General features: G+C 42.0%; 1 non-coding gene across 1 annotated transcript in view; it reads left to right on the forward strand.

Annotated features, from left to right (window-relative positions):
* The first annotated feature begins 678 nt into the window (after positions 1 to 678).
* Positions 679 to 14937, forward strand: part of LOC737661 (uncharacterized) — a 28946-nt gene continuing 14687 nt past the window's right edge. Inside the window, exons 1-2 of the transcript XR_001721152.4 lie at positions 679 to 889; positions 5162 to 5904. This is a non-coding gene — a transcript (uncharacterized LOC737661). The remainder of the gene's footprint in view (positions 890 to 5161; positions 5905 to 14937) is intronic.

The raw sequence follows: 14937 nt of genomic DNA on the forward strand, positions 1-14937 counted from the left end.
ACAGGACATGGGAGCCTTTGAAAGATGGCTTGCCTGTCTACCTAGGGCTGACCCCCAGGTCCAGATTTGAGAGTCTGGGCTGGCTGACTGCTGGGTGGCTTTGGTAGAAGCTGGCTTGTCTTCTGGTTCCATTTTTCTCTCCACCCCAGTATCTTGGGTTACTCTGGAAAGCTATGCGATGCCCATGTGCACACCCAGTTAAAGGGCATTCGAGTCTTTGCCCGTAGAAATTTCATAAATAGAATATGTAATGAGCCATGCATGTCTTATCACTAAGGAATCCAGGGGAATCTGAAACTTGGATGACAAAGTCTCTTATGGGTCTTTCCTTCTCACACCGCTTGATACAGCACGACTGTCTTGAAGTCAGCCAGCGGCCTGCAGAGGCGGTCTTTCCATCTGTTTCCGAAAACCTGGTGGCTTGTGCAGCCTGGGAAACTTGCCCACAGCCATCCCACGTGGTGAGTCAGCTCTCTGGCTCCATTATCTACTGTCTCTTCCCAGATGTGACTCCCTGTTTAGGAGCAAGCAAAGTTATGGGGACCCAGGGGAGAAGCAGACACTCCCCTAATGCACAATCCTGCTGAGAATTTACCCAAACCCAAGGAGGTGGAGATGGAGTAGAGCTTGAGTCCTTTCCAAGACTGTTAACTGAAGATTTCTGTTGTGACATCACATAGAATTTTGACTAGCATTCACCAAGGATGAACTGAAAGCAGGATCGGTCTCACCATACACTGAAAACTGTAGAATATGCAAGGCACATGGAACTTATTTTCTTACGTATAAAAGCGTGTATATGCTCCTTATACATCTGTCCTAATGCTTTCCAACAGTCCTCACTCTAAGCCTCACCAAGACCCAGATGAGGAAACAAAGGCACAGAGGGGTGAGTCACTTGACCAAGTCACAGCACTGGAAAGGAACAGAGTTTTTGTGTTTCCTTCTCCAAGAGAAGCACTCTTGGCTATAGTGCTTCTGATTAACCAGTGATTCCCATACGGTGGTCCCTGGGCCAGCAGCATCAGAATCACCCAGGAACTTGATAGAGGTGAAAAGTCACTGAATAAGACTTACTGAATCAGAAACTCTGGGGAATGTGGCCCAGAAATATTTGTTTGAACAAGCTTGTCAGGTGATTCTCATGCACACTACAGTTTGAGGAATATTGAACTAGGCCTTTGGAATGAGGTTTTTCATTACTGAGTGTTTTAGGGGAATTCTTGGGCAAATATCAGAAGAGATTCACTAGAGTCCTTTCTGGGTACAAGTTAATAAATAGGTTTCCTTTCTGAGGTACTACATGCAATAGTCAGAACTGTAAGAAAGTATATTTATGAACATATTAATAAAAAATGTATTCACTCTGTGAAAATAATATTCCCCTTAGAAAGGCATTCACATGAACTTGGTGATTGATCTCATAGGGTGCAGTCGGGAGGGGTCAAGAGTCACCCCACATCTTGTATCTCAGGTCAGCCCACCTCTTTCCATCTCTGCTCCCATCCTGGCCCCAACTATGCTCATCTCTCACTCAGAAATCTACAGTGGCTTCCTAACTCGACACCCCTTCTATTCTGAAACTCATTCAAGCTGTTCTTCACATTGAAGCCAGAGTGATTTTTCTGCAAATCTGAGCTTAAGTAAAGCCCTTAAAGAATTACTATTGTTCACAGGATACAGAACAAAATGCCTAACAAGGCCCCTGGGTCAGTGGGACATGGTCTGCCCATCCCTTTACCCCAAGAGACATAGAATGCAATTCTCCATTTCACTGCTTGCTCCAGTCACCCCAGCAATCTTTTATTTTCTTAAAAACACATAGCCTTTTATGCCTCAGCTACTTTCACGTTTGTCCCTCTTCTTTAAATGTTTTTCCCCTCATTTCACTGTTTAAGCCATATATACCCTTCAAAATTCAGTTCAAACCTCACTTCAAGAAAACCTTTATGTTTTCACCAGAGAGCTTACAGTGTTTCGCATCCCATCAAATATTATCAGGCATGAAAGGAAGGAAAAAAAGCCCCGTAATGGGCCGGGTGCGGTGTCTCACGCCTGTAATCCCAGCACTTTGGAAGGCCGAGGCGGGTGGATCACGAGGTCAGGAGATCAACACCATCCTGGCTAACATGGTGAAACCCCATCTCAACTAAAAATACAAACATTAGCTGGGTGTGGTGGTGCGTGCCTGTAGTCGCAGCTACTCGGGAGGCTGAGGCAGGAGAATGGTGTGAACCCGGAAGGCAGAGCTTGCAGTGAGCCGAGATCACGCCGCCGCACTCCAGCCTGGGCGACAGAGAGAGACTCTGTCTCAAAAAAAAAAAAAAAAAAAAAGCCCCGCAATGAAGAGAAAAATCAACAAATTGAAACAGTCCCAGAATGGGCACAGATGTCAGAATTAGCACACAAGGACATTAAAACATTGTTATAACTGTATTCCAGAAGTTCAAAAACTTAACTAGACACATGAAAGATATTTTTTAAAAAACACCCAAATTGATGGGATGTGGTGGCTCACACTTGTAATCCCAGAACTTTGGGAGGCCAAGACAAGAGGATCGCTTTAGCCCAGGAGTTTGAGGCTGCAATGAGCTATGATAGCTCCACTGTACTCCAGCCTGAGGGACACAGTGAGACCCTGTCTCTTAAAAAAGATTTTAAAAAAAGATCCAAACTGAACTTTTAGTGAACTGGAAGACATAACAATAGAAACTATTCAAAATGAAAAAGACAAAAAGAATTTAAAAGAAAAACACAAAATAGCAACACTGAGTGGCAGGACAAGTTTTATGTGACATTCATATCTCATGTGCAAAGGGCTCCTTAAGCATATTTGTTCTATGGCTTTATAATTTTATCAAATTTGGAGATTTTTCAGTCATGATTTCTTCAAATATTTTTTCTGCCCTTCCCACAACCTCTCTCCTTTACAGACTCTAGCTACACATATATTATAAGAAATATTGAAAGAAGTCTTCTAGGCAGAAGGAAAATGAAATGAAAACCAGATGAATATGAATGAACTGTCCCAGAAATGATAACTATTAAATACATTGGTAAATATATATACTTTAGAATTTAAATCTTTTGAAAATATAATTGTTTAATCAAGAGTAATACCAATGTACTATGGAGTTCATAACATACATAAAAGTGAATGTATGACAACAAAACCATAAAGACTATATAGGTGGAAAAGGGCAAATAGAAGTATATTATTTAAGCTTCTTATACTGTCAGTGAACCTGTATGACTTGAAGGTAGACTATGTTAAGTTAAAGATTTTAAACCCTACAACAACTAGTAAAAGAACAAAACAAGGAGTTACAGCTAAAATCCAACAAAGAAGATAAAATGGAATCATAAAAAATTTCAATTAATTTTTAAAAAGGCAAAAATCGAGGAAAAGGGTAACGCAGAATAAATGTTACAAATAGAAAGCAAATAGCAGGAGGAGATACTTAGACCTAACCACAGCAATAATCATATTAAGTATAAACGGTTTAAACACCACAATAAAAAGTCAGAGATTGTCATATTGAATCAAAAAAACAAGACCTAATAAACACAAGAAATTCTCTTTAAATATAAATAGACAAACTGATTAAAATTAAAATGTTCTACAACGATACACTGTGCTAACCCTTCTCAAAAAAAGACTGGATGGCCGGGGGCAGTGCTCACACCTGTAAACCCAGCAATTTGGGAGGCCAAGGCAGGCGGACGACTTGAGGTCAGGTGTTCAAGACCAGACTGGCCAATGTGGTGAAACCCCATCTCTACTAAAAATACAAAAATTAGCCAGGCATGGTGATGAGTGCCTGTAATCCCAGCTACTCGGGAGGCTGAGGCAGGAGAATCACTTGAACCTGGGAGGCAGAGGCTGCAGTGAGCCAAGATGACGCCACTGCACCCCAGCCTGGGTGACAGAGGGAGACTCTGTCTCAAAAAAAAAAAAAAAGACTGAAGTGGCTATATTAATATCAGACAAAGTTGATTTCAGATTAAAGAATATTTTCAGTGATAAAGAGGGAATTGGAAATGACTTTATACACTCTTGTATTATTTGAAAAAAATCAAATAATACAACACGTAGCCTATTTGTGCATTTGAACATGTACCTATTTAGTAATTTAAACATTCATCACACTTTTCTTTAGGCTACTCCCTATACCTAGCACTGTTTAGGTATTGAAAAAAAAGGGGGGGCGGATAAAGAAGTTGGACACAGCCCCAGACCTAGGGGAGCACAATCTGTTAGGGAGATAAGACACTAACTTTTTTTAAAGCTAATAAAAGATGCGTCAGATGTTAATTGAAAAATGAGAGTTCAGAGAAAAGAATATTTCTGGCATCATAGCAATTAGGGAAAGTTTCTAGAAGAGAGCTAAACCCCAAGAGTATGCACAGGTAAAGAGAAAGAGGGAGGAAGAAAAGCATTTTATAATAATTGGAAAAATTTTAATTTATGTGGCTGGGTAGGTTTTCACTTTGCTTTTTTCCTCCTGCTCGAGCAGAGAGACCATTTTGGTATCATTGCTTCCAGGCTTTATGGCTTTTGTGGAGAGTGGTTTGGGTGGATGCAGGGGAGCTGCTCTGGTGAAGGAGCCATGGCTGTGCAGGCCTTCCAGCAACCTACAGAGAAATAGCAAAGCCCTGGCCGCATGGAAGCCTGCCTGTCTTGCCATCCTTGGAAAGACTGGTGTGCCTGAATGCGGGGCATAAAACAACACATGTTTTTACACCCCATCCCAGGACAATGACTAAGACCAAGACCAAGTTATTACCTGTGTATAGAGATGACAAAGATCAACTGGGCACCAACCACCACCTTGAGAGTGGGTCACTACACAAGCCCCACAAATTTCACCCACCTCCACGGTGAGGGGACCCCAAAAGAGATGGAATTACCCTGCTCCTCCAGCTCAGGGGAATGAGGCCTGAAGTAGATATTAAGTTGAATTACAGGTGATTTTTTAAAACCTACACATCTGAGTTTGGGGGCTGAGATTTGTGTTCATAATACATATCAGCAGCTCAATAGTTAGAATCATTTTCTGATAATAAGATGATTACTCTTTCTTCTTTCTTAGGTACATTGAAGGAGGTCAGTTTGGAGAACCACAGTGTAGACACTTACTCTCTCTCCTTTGTGTTTCAGATAAACTCAGAGCAGGAAGACAGCAAGGAATAGCAGTGAAAAGCATGGTGCTTAATCCAACCCCTTACTCACTGCTGAGACCTGGAAATGTGTTCATCAGCTACAAAACAGGAGAGATGATAACTCATTATGTATATGTGATGATAAACAGAGACAATATATTGAAGAGCTTATATGAGTGGCAGACATGGGACATGCTTCCCTGTGGCTGGCCAGCCTGTCATCTTCTCCACCATGTGTCCAGAGAAAAGCTTTGCAAATCAACCTCTCGATGAATGATGATGGCACCAGTGAAATCAGGGGAGGCAGAAAATCATGTTAGTTTGTTTTATAATGCAAGAAGTTACAGAACACAGAGTGCTCAAAACTAAGAATGTGCTAGTTGTATAACAGGGTCCTTCTTGGGACTCAGCCAGGATTCAAACTATAAAGGAAAATCGGGCGAGCAGGTGGGATAGTCAAGTGATTCTATTTGCATGAATAAATTTGTGAGATGATACCTTCTTGTCCAGGAACATTGAGCAGTGCTCGTGCTGGGTGGATTGTGATGTGGAAACCCTGGGAGATGTCATGTCTGACATCAACTTTCTCCCAGGTGACAGCTGCACCCTCTAAAGGCTTCTCAAGTGACAGAGCTCAATGAATATAGAAGGGAAAAGTATGAGGATGACCTATGAGCACAGGGTGGACAGTCTCTGCGGTGGGCAGGCATTAGCAAAGGAGAGACCTTCTGTATTATGCAGGTATGTGCAAGAACCAAAGAAAATAACTGTCATGAGAATTCTGACCTCATTAATACCCACAGACTCTCTAGTCTGTGAATCTAAGCTTGCAAAAGCATAAGGGAACATAAGGGTTGTGTTCTCTTGCCCTTGGGGCACAGCTTTTCACCACATTTTGTACTAATTTAACCATGATGCAGATCGAAGAGCCCCAGTGATTTCCCAATAAAGTGCTCCAGTTGTATAAATTTGTTTGACCTTCAGTAGATGCTCATTCCCTATGGTCCACATCTACTGCAGGCTCACATTCTGGACAGGGAGAATCCTCCGCGTGACTGAAGCAAGAGGTCCCACATGATTTGCTTTTCGCCTGGCATGGAGGCACTGTTTGCCCTGGTGACCAAGGGCACATAGCCCTGTCTTTCCCCTGGAGGCCATTGGATTCATACTCTGTTCTGAGATAACTTTGTATTAATCAAGACCTCCTAACATGTCTCTCTTTTTTTTTTTTTTTTTTTTTTTTTTTGAGACGGAGTCTCGCTCTGTCGCCCAGGCTGAGTGCAGTGGCACAATCGCGGCTCAGGGCAAGCTCCGCCTCCTGGGTTCACCCCATTCTCCTGCCCCAGCCTCCCGAATAGCTGGGACTACAGGCGCCCGCCACCATGCCTGGCTAATTTTTTGTATTTTTAGTGGAGACGGGGTTTCACCGTGTTAGCCAGGATGGTTTCGATCTCCCAGCCTCGTGATCCGCCCGCCTCGGCCTACCGAAGTGCTGGGATTACAGGCGTGAGCCACCGCGCCCGGCCACATGTCTCTTTTTTGAAAATGACAAGCATGCTGTGATGAGATTCTCAAGGTCTGGTCACAGTTTTCTCTCAACAACGCACCAGGATGTGGCGGTGCTCAGCTCTGCCTTCTGCAGTCCTGTAGCCTTCCCCCTTTTCTTCTCTGTCTGTCCCATCCCCTTCTCTTTTCTTTCCCCTCATCTCCATTCTTTTCTTCCTTTCGTTCCTGTCACTGTTTTCTTCTTTGCTTTTGTTCTGTTTCCAGCTTTCAAAACACATTTACAAAGAGAGCTTCCTCTGAGCCAAAAGTAACAAAACTGTTTCACATTCTTTATCTGGTAGCAGGCTGCTGTCTAAAGGGCACTGTAAACACTTCACAGACTTTCCCTCACTAAGGGGACTGCCTGATTCTCAGTTACAGAATGTCATTAGCTCTAATGCGTGCTGGTTTCCCTGCTAGAAAATAGCAACTAACATAAATTATAAAATATTAAAATTAATACCAATAAACTGTCTTGTATTTGCAACATGAATGAATTGGGCTATCATCTCATAATTTTCAAGGACACAAAAAGCAAAAATAACATGCCTGATTAAATGATGTTTTCCAATAATTTCTTAATTTAAAAGTCATGTAGGCAGGCAGAAAGACTACATTTCCCAGCCTCCTTTGCAGTTAGGTTGAGACCATGTGACTGAGTTCCGGCTGATGGGAAATAGGTGAAAATTACATACTTCCAGGTGTGGGTTGTTTTGTTTGTTTGTTTGATTTTGGGGGGTTTTTTGGGTTTTGTTTGTTTGTTTGTTTTTGACAGAGCCTTGCTCTGTTGCCCAGGCTGGAGGCTGGAGTGCAGTGGCATGATCTCGGCTCACTATAACCTCCACCTCCTGGGTTCAAGCAATTCTCCTGCCTCAGCATCCCAAGTAGCTTAGACTGCAGGCACACACCACCATGCCTGGCTAATTTTTATATTTTTAGTAGAGGCGGGGTTTCACCATGTTGGCCAGCTGCTCTCGAACTCCTGACCTCGGGTGATCTGCCTGCCTCAGCTTCCTAAAGTGCTGGGATTATAGGCATGAGCCACTACACCCAGCCCAAGGGTGGTCTTTAAAACATCTCTCAAAGGCTTTTTTTACTCCATGCTACAAGATGGAGGAGGATTGCCCAATCCATAGTGCATTGTGTGCCAAACAATATATAATTTTAAATTGTGTTAATATCCTGAGATTTCAGGGTTTGTTGTTTGCAAAACAGTATAACTTATCCTGACTCATACAATGGAAAATTATAATTTAAGCATCTACTAAAGCTAATAAAAGTCTCAGAATAAAACAAAGAAATAAATCTTCATAATCTTGGATTTGGCACTTGATTCCTAGATATGACACCAAAAAGCAACAGCAAAAAATAGATAAATTAGACTTCATCAAAATTAAAAACTTTTGTGCATCAATGCTTATTATCAGGAAAGTGAAAAGACAACCTACAGACCAGGAGAAAATATGTTCAAATCAGATAATAAGATTTTAATATCTAGATTTCATTTACATTTGTTTTGTTTTTTCTCGCTATTTACTGATTGAAGAAATTGGACCTTTGAGGACCAGCTGGGACTTGGGAATATAGAAAGAAGTCCTTCAAATCAACAACAAAAAGACAAACAACCCAATCAAAGAATTGTCAAAGGACTTGAATAGTCAACACTCCAAAGAAGATATATAAATGGCCAGTAAGCACCTGAAGAGATGCTCAACATCACTAATCATTAGGAAAATGAAAATCAAAACCACAATGAGATATCACTTCATACAGGTTAGGATGACTAAGGAAAAAAAATCACAAATGTTGTCAAGAATGTGGAGAAATCAGAATGCTAGGATATTGTGGGTGGGAATGTAAGATGGTGCAGCACTATGGAAAACAGTTTGGTGGTTCTTCAAAAAGCTAAACGGAATTACCATATGACTCAGCAATCCTACACCTAGGTATACATCCAAAAAATCTGAAAACAAGGACTCAAAGAGATACTTCTATGCCAGTGTTCATTGCAGCACTATTCATGACAGCCAAAAGGGGCAAACAACCCAAGTGCCCATCAACAGATGTGTGGATAAATGAAGTGTTGTTTATGCCTACAGTGGGATATTTATTACTCAGCCATAAAAAGGAATGAAGCTCTGACACATGCAACAACGTGGATGAGGCTTGAAAACATTATGCTAAGTGAAATCAGCCAGACACAAAAGAACAAATACTGTAGATTCCACTTATATGAAATGTCCAGAAAAGGACAATTCCTGAAAACAAAAAGTTAAGTTAACGGTTGCTAGGGGCTGGGGGAGGAGAAATAGAAAATTATTACTTAATGAGTAGAGTTTCTGTTTGGGATGATGAAACAACCATAAATAAATAGTGGTGATGGTGCACAAGATTATGAAAGTAATTAATGGCACTAATTGTATACTTAAAATGGCTTAAATGGTAAATTGTATACAATATTACATATAGAGAGAGAAAGAGAGAGAGATTACTGTTCTAAAAAATGGGGGTAAAGTCTATCACTTAAATTTAAATTTGAAGTAGCAGTTTGGATTCATGATGTATTTAATCTTTATATTTTATTTTTCTATTTCCTCGCTCTGTCTACTGAAAAGGCCAAATGACAAAAATCAACACAACAGCAATAAGCATCCTAGCCTAGTACCTAAGTTGTCCCTAACTACCATTTCCTCAGGAAAAAAAAACTAAGAACCCTTAAAGAGTGGTGCATTTCAAGATCTGAGCAGGAAATATATAGGACAATCCTGGAATATCTTGTTATATAAAGAGAAAAGCCTCTTATGAGGTCCACTAGAACCATGCCAAATGAGTTCAGGAGGCACCTTGTTAATCTCCCATTTACCAAGGATGGTACCATTTGAACATCAATAAAAATAGCTGCAACAATTTGAAGTACATAAAATATGTTTATTCCCATGAGTCCATAATAATACTTTTAAAAAAAATTTCTTTGCCACACTTAAAGGATGCTAAGAAGCCAACTCATTATTTTGAAAACTAGAAAATAAAAAAGAATCAAACATTTTAATCCTGCTTTTCCTATACAAATGAGATGTCAAAATAACAAAATGTCTGTGAGAAAACTTTCTCTTTATAGAATTATTCCAGCTTTAAAAATGAAAATGAAAATAAAGAAGAGGAGAAGGAGAACTTGGAGGAGGAGAAGGAGGAGAAGGAGAAGAAGGAGGAGAGGGAGGGGGAAAAGGAGAAGAGGAAGAGGAAGAAGAGGATGAAGAATAAGAAGAGGAGGAGGACAAGGAGAGGAGAAGGAGGAAGAGGAAGAAGAAGAAGAAGTATTGATAGGACAGACACAAACAAATGGCTGAATGGTGGCACCATTTCCTGAGGGGGGACACACTAAGGCAAGAAGCAAGGCAGAGGGAAGGCATGAGTTCTGTTAAGGATTACATTCATCTGCTCCAGTTGTCATAACAAAGGACCACAGATGGGCTGTGGGTGGAGTTGCTGACACAGCAGAAATCTACTGTCTCACAGTCTTGAAGGCTGGATGTCCAAGATCAAGGTGTTGGCAGGGTTGGTTTCTCTAAGGCCTCTCTCCTTGTCTTGCAGATTGCTGTCTTCTCCCTGTATGCTCACATGATCATCCCTCTGTGTGTGTCTGTGACCTCATCTCCTCTGCCTATAACACATCAGTCAGGTTGGATTAGAGTCCACTGGAAGGATCTCATTTTACCTTAATCACTTCTTTAAAGACCCTGTCTCCAAATACATCACATTCTGAATTACTGAGGGTTAAGACTTCAAAATATGAATTTTTTTTTCGAGGGAGGGGATGCAATTCAGCCACCACAAAGACATGCTTCCTTTAAGATCCAAGTGGAAATGTTTATCAGGCCATTATACCATGAAGCCTAGGGCACAGAAGAGAGTACTGTGTTGGGAGTGGACAGAGAGCCTGAGAGGGAAACTGATTGAGAGGTGCAGGTGGCTGTAGGAAACCCCAACCAAGGACAAGCTGGGTTGGGGGTGGTGAGTCAGAACACCCAGATCATGATGCCTGCTCAATGCCATTCTCCAGCAACAGGAAGGAAGGCTCCTCAGAGAAACGCCTGGTCCCAGGTCTGGGGCAGGGAACACAGAAGATGAGCCTGGAGGTCACACAGCCCTGGAAATTAAGGAAATGTTAGAAGAGGATGGAGACACAGCAAGAGGACCCAGGAGCCACCTGAAAAAGGCATCCACTGGTCAAATTTGGAATAATTTGAACTAAATAGTGATAATGAGGGATTGTAACCTATATCATAGACAAGGAATCCATGCACCCACACAGATATGAGCAAATAAATATGGGAGAAGGGCCAGCTCTTCCTTGCAGTGGAATGCCAACTCATATATGCAAAAGGAGTGACAGAATTAGAAAATCACTTGGCACCCACAACTGTAATGACTGTTTTAGGCAAAAATCATCAAAAGATGCTAAAATCAATTGGCAAAAGTGTGATAGGAAGCAGGATATTTGCATAGTCTCAAAGTATCACCTCCCAAGATTCTCATTAATGACAAAGGGGAAAATAGGAACCTGGCAGTGAAGAAACCTGTGACACTGTGTTCACCAAGTAACTGTCACTACCATCACCAGCGATGGGACAAATTGCTACCACGTTCCTCCTGATCTGACACAACACCACTTCTGTTGTATCTCTGCCAAAAATGCATGAACTGTATGCCCACACACACATCACAAACACACACTGCACACATGCGCACGCACACACACACACACGTTCTGCAGAAACATCAGGCAAACCCATTTAGAGGGATATTCAACTAAATAATGAACACCACTCTTCACAAACGTCAAGGCCATGTAAGATTAAAAAAAGACTAAAGGACTATTCCAGATTAGAGGATACCAAGGAGACAGGACAACAAAAAGCAATGTGGGATGCTGGATCAGAAAAATAACATTAGTGGGACACCCAGAAAAATTGGAATAAGGTCTGTAGATTAGATAATAGAATTGTATCGATGTTAATTTCCTGCTTTGATAGTTGCACTATAGTTATAAAAGAGAATACCTTTGGATTTTGTATATGCACAGTGAAGTGCTCCAATAAGAGAACCACATGTCTGCAATTTATTCTTAAATACTTAAAAAAAAACTATAAACTATACACATACACAAGTGTGCACACACACACACGCATACACAGTGCTGGGGTGAGAATCAAATACTCAGTAACATTGTACTATTTTTTGCAATTTCTTGTAAGTCCAAAATTATTTCAAAAAGAGAAATTGTTAAAAGGAAAGAAACAACAATAGCAATAACAAAACAGAGTGGGATGTGTAGAAGTACCCAATGAGCTCCTGTGTTGCTCTGATTCTCAACCTGGAACAGCTTATCATGTGCATGCAGCTGTAATGAAACAATTAATTCAAACAAAATTCTTCTTGTCGTTAAAGGCAGGCATCTGGTGGACCTTCTTCTTGGATTGTGATTCAAAAGCCCAAACCATTCCTCACTGGTCTGAAAAGTGAGTCAATTGCCAAAGCCTCCTGAGCCTGGATGTGGGAGGGTTCTGCTTCTAGAGAGGTGATTTCCTTTCCTTTCAAAGCAGCTGGCTAATGACCACATGCCCTTCTAGGCATGAAGAGAGGGGAGCAACTGGCCAACTAGTAACCATCACACAGTTTCCCATCTCCTCATATCCTTGGTCCTATTCGATCAATCCAAGTAGTTTTCAGCCCTGTGAACATGGCCAGGACAGCCCAGAAACCAAGTTCACTTTTTTGGGCAAAGAGCTGAAAAGAGTTTCCAAAGGTGAATTGCCAGGTCACCTTCCTCCTACTCTCTCCTTCAGCTGCTTAGAGGAGTAGAAGTTAAAATCTTGTTAAATAACTAATATAAAAAAATAATTTGGAGAATCACAGAGGTTCTCTCACAAGAGGACTTCACATCGCATGGTCCATCTGATTTTCTAGATGAAGAAGCCGGAAGCCCATTTAAGCAAAACAGTTTGTTCAAAGTTACGCTGGTCAGGACAGGCCAAGACAAGAGATCATATCAGGGGCCATAGGGCACACAGAAGACACCTGACCCAGATTGGGGGCCATTAGAGAAAAGCCTCTGGAGAAAGAAAACAATGAGGCAGAATCCTAAGGAATTCAACAGAGGCAGCAGACACATTTTCCAAGGAGACGGATTCACAGCCCAGAGCTGGGAAAGCAAGGCAGGGTGTGGGACACAAGCAGCAGCCCCCCGCATGTGGTCTGTGGGCAGATGAACTTGCAAGGAGCCACAGAGTCCACGGCCCAGGAAGGAGTTGGGGTTCGATCCAGAGGGCATGGGGAGCCTTAGAGGAGTTCAAGCCAGAACTCTCATTCTCACATTCTGCTCTGCGATCCAGGCAGGGTATGGCATTGTTGCTCCTCCTTCCCTCTACCTGGGGCTTAGAGTTCTTGATAAGAGCTCTAGACCAAGAGGGAGGTCTGCAGAAGAGAGACTGAGATGAGCTCTGAACCCTGAACTGGTCAGTCTCTCTCACTCCTGGAGTCTTCTGTCCCCGTCTGGTGTGCCCTTCCAATGGCTGGGCCTCGAGTGGCCACTCCTGTGGTTTCAGCTTCCAAATGCTGGTTATTTATCACATACATCACACACACCCACCATACATTGCACACATACACACACCTGATAACCAAGATGAGTGACTAAGGGAAAGGTCTCAATCACCAAGGTTTATTAAGCCAGCTTTAGGGTGCATCTGGAAAAAAAATGAGCCACAGACACATCCCTGGCTGTTTTTCCAAAGAGGTTTTCAGGAGACTTAGTATTTATACATTTCCTTAAATTCAGGGATGGCAGACAGAAAGAGGTGCAGGTAGATAGTAAAGCAAATGGTTACATTCCTGTTACACTTTAGTTAGTGCCCAGTTAATCTACATTTCACATAAGAGAAGGTGAATGTTTAAGGGAAAAAAAGGGTGTAAAGGACGAGTTAATTATGCAGCCACCTCTGGGTAGGAGAGTGGAGTCTTTATTCTGCACCTGGAAAGATAAGCTTGTAATTGACACTATCAGTATGGAATGAACAGACTTTAGTTTTAGGAGCCAGACTTAGATTGTACACCTAAAATTGCAATTGGCATGTCCTTGTTTGTGGGAGGCCAGCAAAAAATTTACTGCTGAATGATCTGTGGGGCAGCCCATGGTAGATCCCTGAGGCCTCCTACCTGTCCATGGGGACCTGGCTGGTGCACAATGCTACAGCTATTCGTTTGGAAGCTGGTGTTGCATGGCTCAGCCTCCCGGCTCAAGTTTGGGAGGCCTGGTATTTTTTATTTTCCTTTACATACTATACACACTAGGCACACTATACACACACCATACATACATCACACACACACACACACACACAAACACACATATGTTCTCAGTCACATACTTGCTCTTTCTCTTCCTCTTTCTTACTATGCCTCTTCCCCTCTCCCTACTAGTTTCCTGAGAACTTCCTCTTCATTGCTAAAGGGGGGTGCCTACAGAGGGGTAGACTGAGGTTGCTTCTGCTCCCCTGTCTGGCCCCTCTTTCCTGACCAACTCCTGCTCTCTGAGACCAGCACCTTTTTGAGGCTGAGTGCCCAGTGCTGCCATGCTGCCAGCCAAGAGCTGGGGTGGGCAAGGGTCTCTCCTTCTCCTGGCTGAGAATGAATATGCCCAACATCCCAAACCTGCCCTCACCCTGTGCCCTTTACTGACACATAGGGACTCAAAGCCACTTTGTCTCTGGGCACCTTACTTCTACCTGCAGGGAGATTTTCATAAGCTGATGACCGTGGAGCAATACTGGAGTCACTCCCAGCCCAAATCACCACGCAGAGATGCAAGCCAGCTCCTTCTCTCACACAAGGGAAATTTCAACTCATTGAGATACTCAAAATGGATACCCTGGGCTTATCAAAACTTTGATGCAATACTCAATTTTGTTTAAAAGTCATACGTACAGATATGCATGCATGTATATACTGTATACATAGATAGGGTTTGAAAAAGTTATTGGAAGAACATACACTAAAACATATGTTTGAGCAGTAGTAGGTTTACAAGTGATTTTTTAATGCCCTGTTTTATGCAATTTTGGTACAATAAATATGCAACAGTTTTAGAATCAGAAAAGACATGATATAAAAATTGCCCATCAGACTAGAACAAGTAGAAGAAAGAATTTTAGGGCTTGAAGACAAGGCTTT

Source organism: Pan troglodytes, chromosome 11 (genome assembly GCF_028858775.2).
Source record: "Pan troglodytes isolate AG18354 chromosome 11, NHGRI_mPanTro3-v2.0_pri, whole genome shotgun sequence".
Taxonomy (NCBI): Eukaryota; Metazoa; Chordata; class Mammalia; order Primates; family Hominidae; genus Pan; species Pan troglodytes.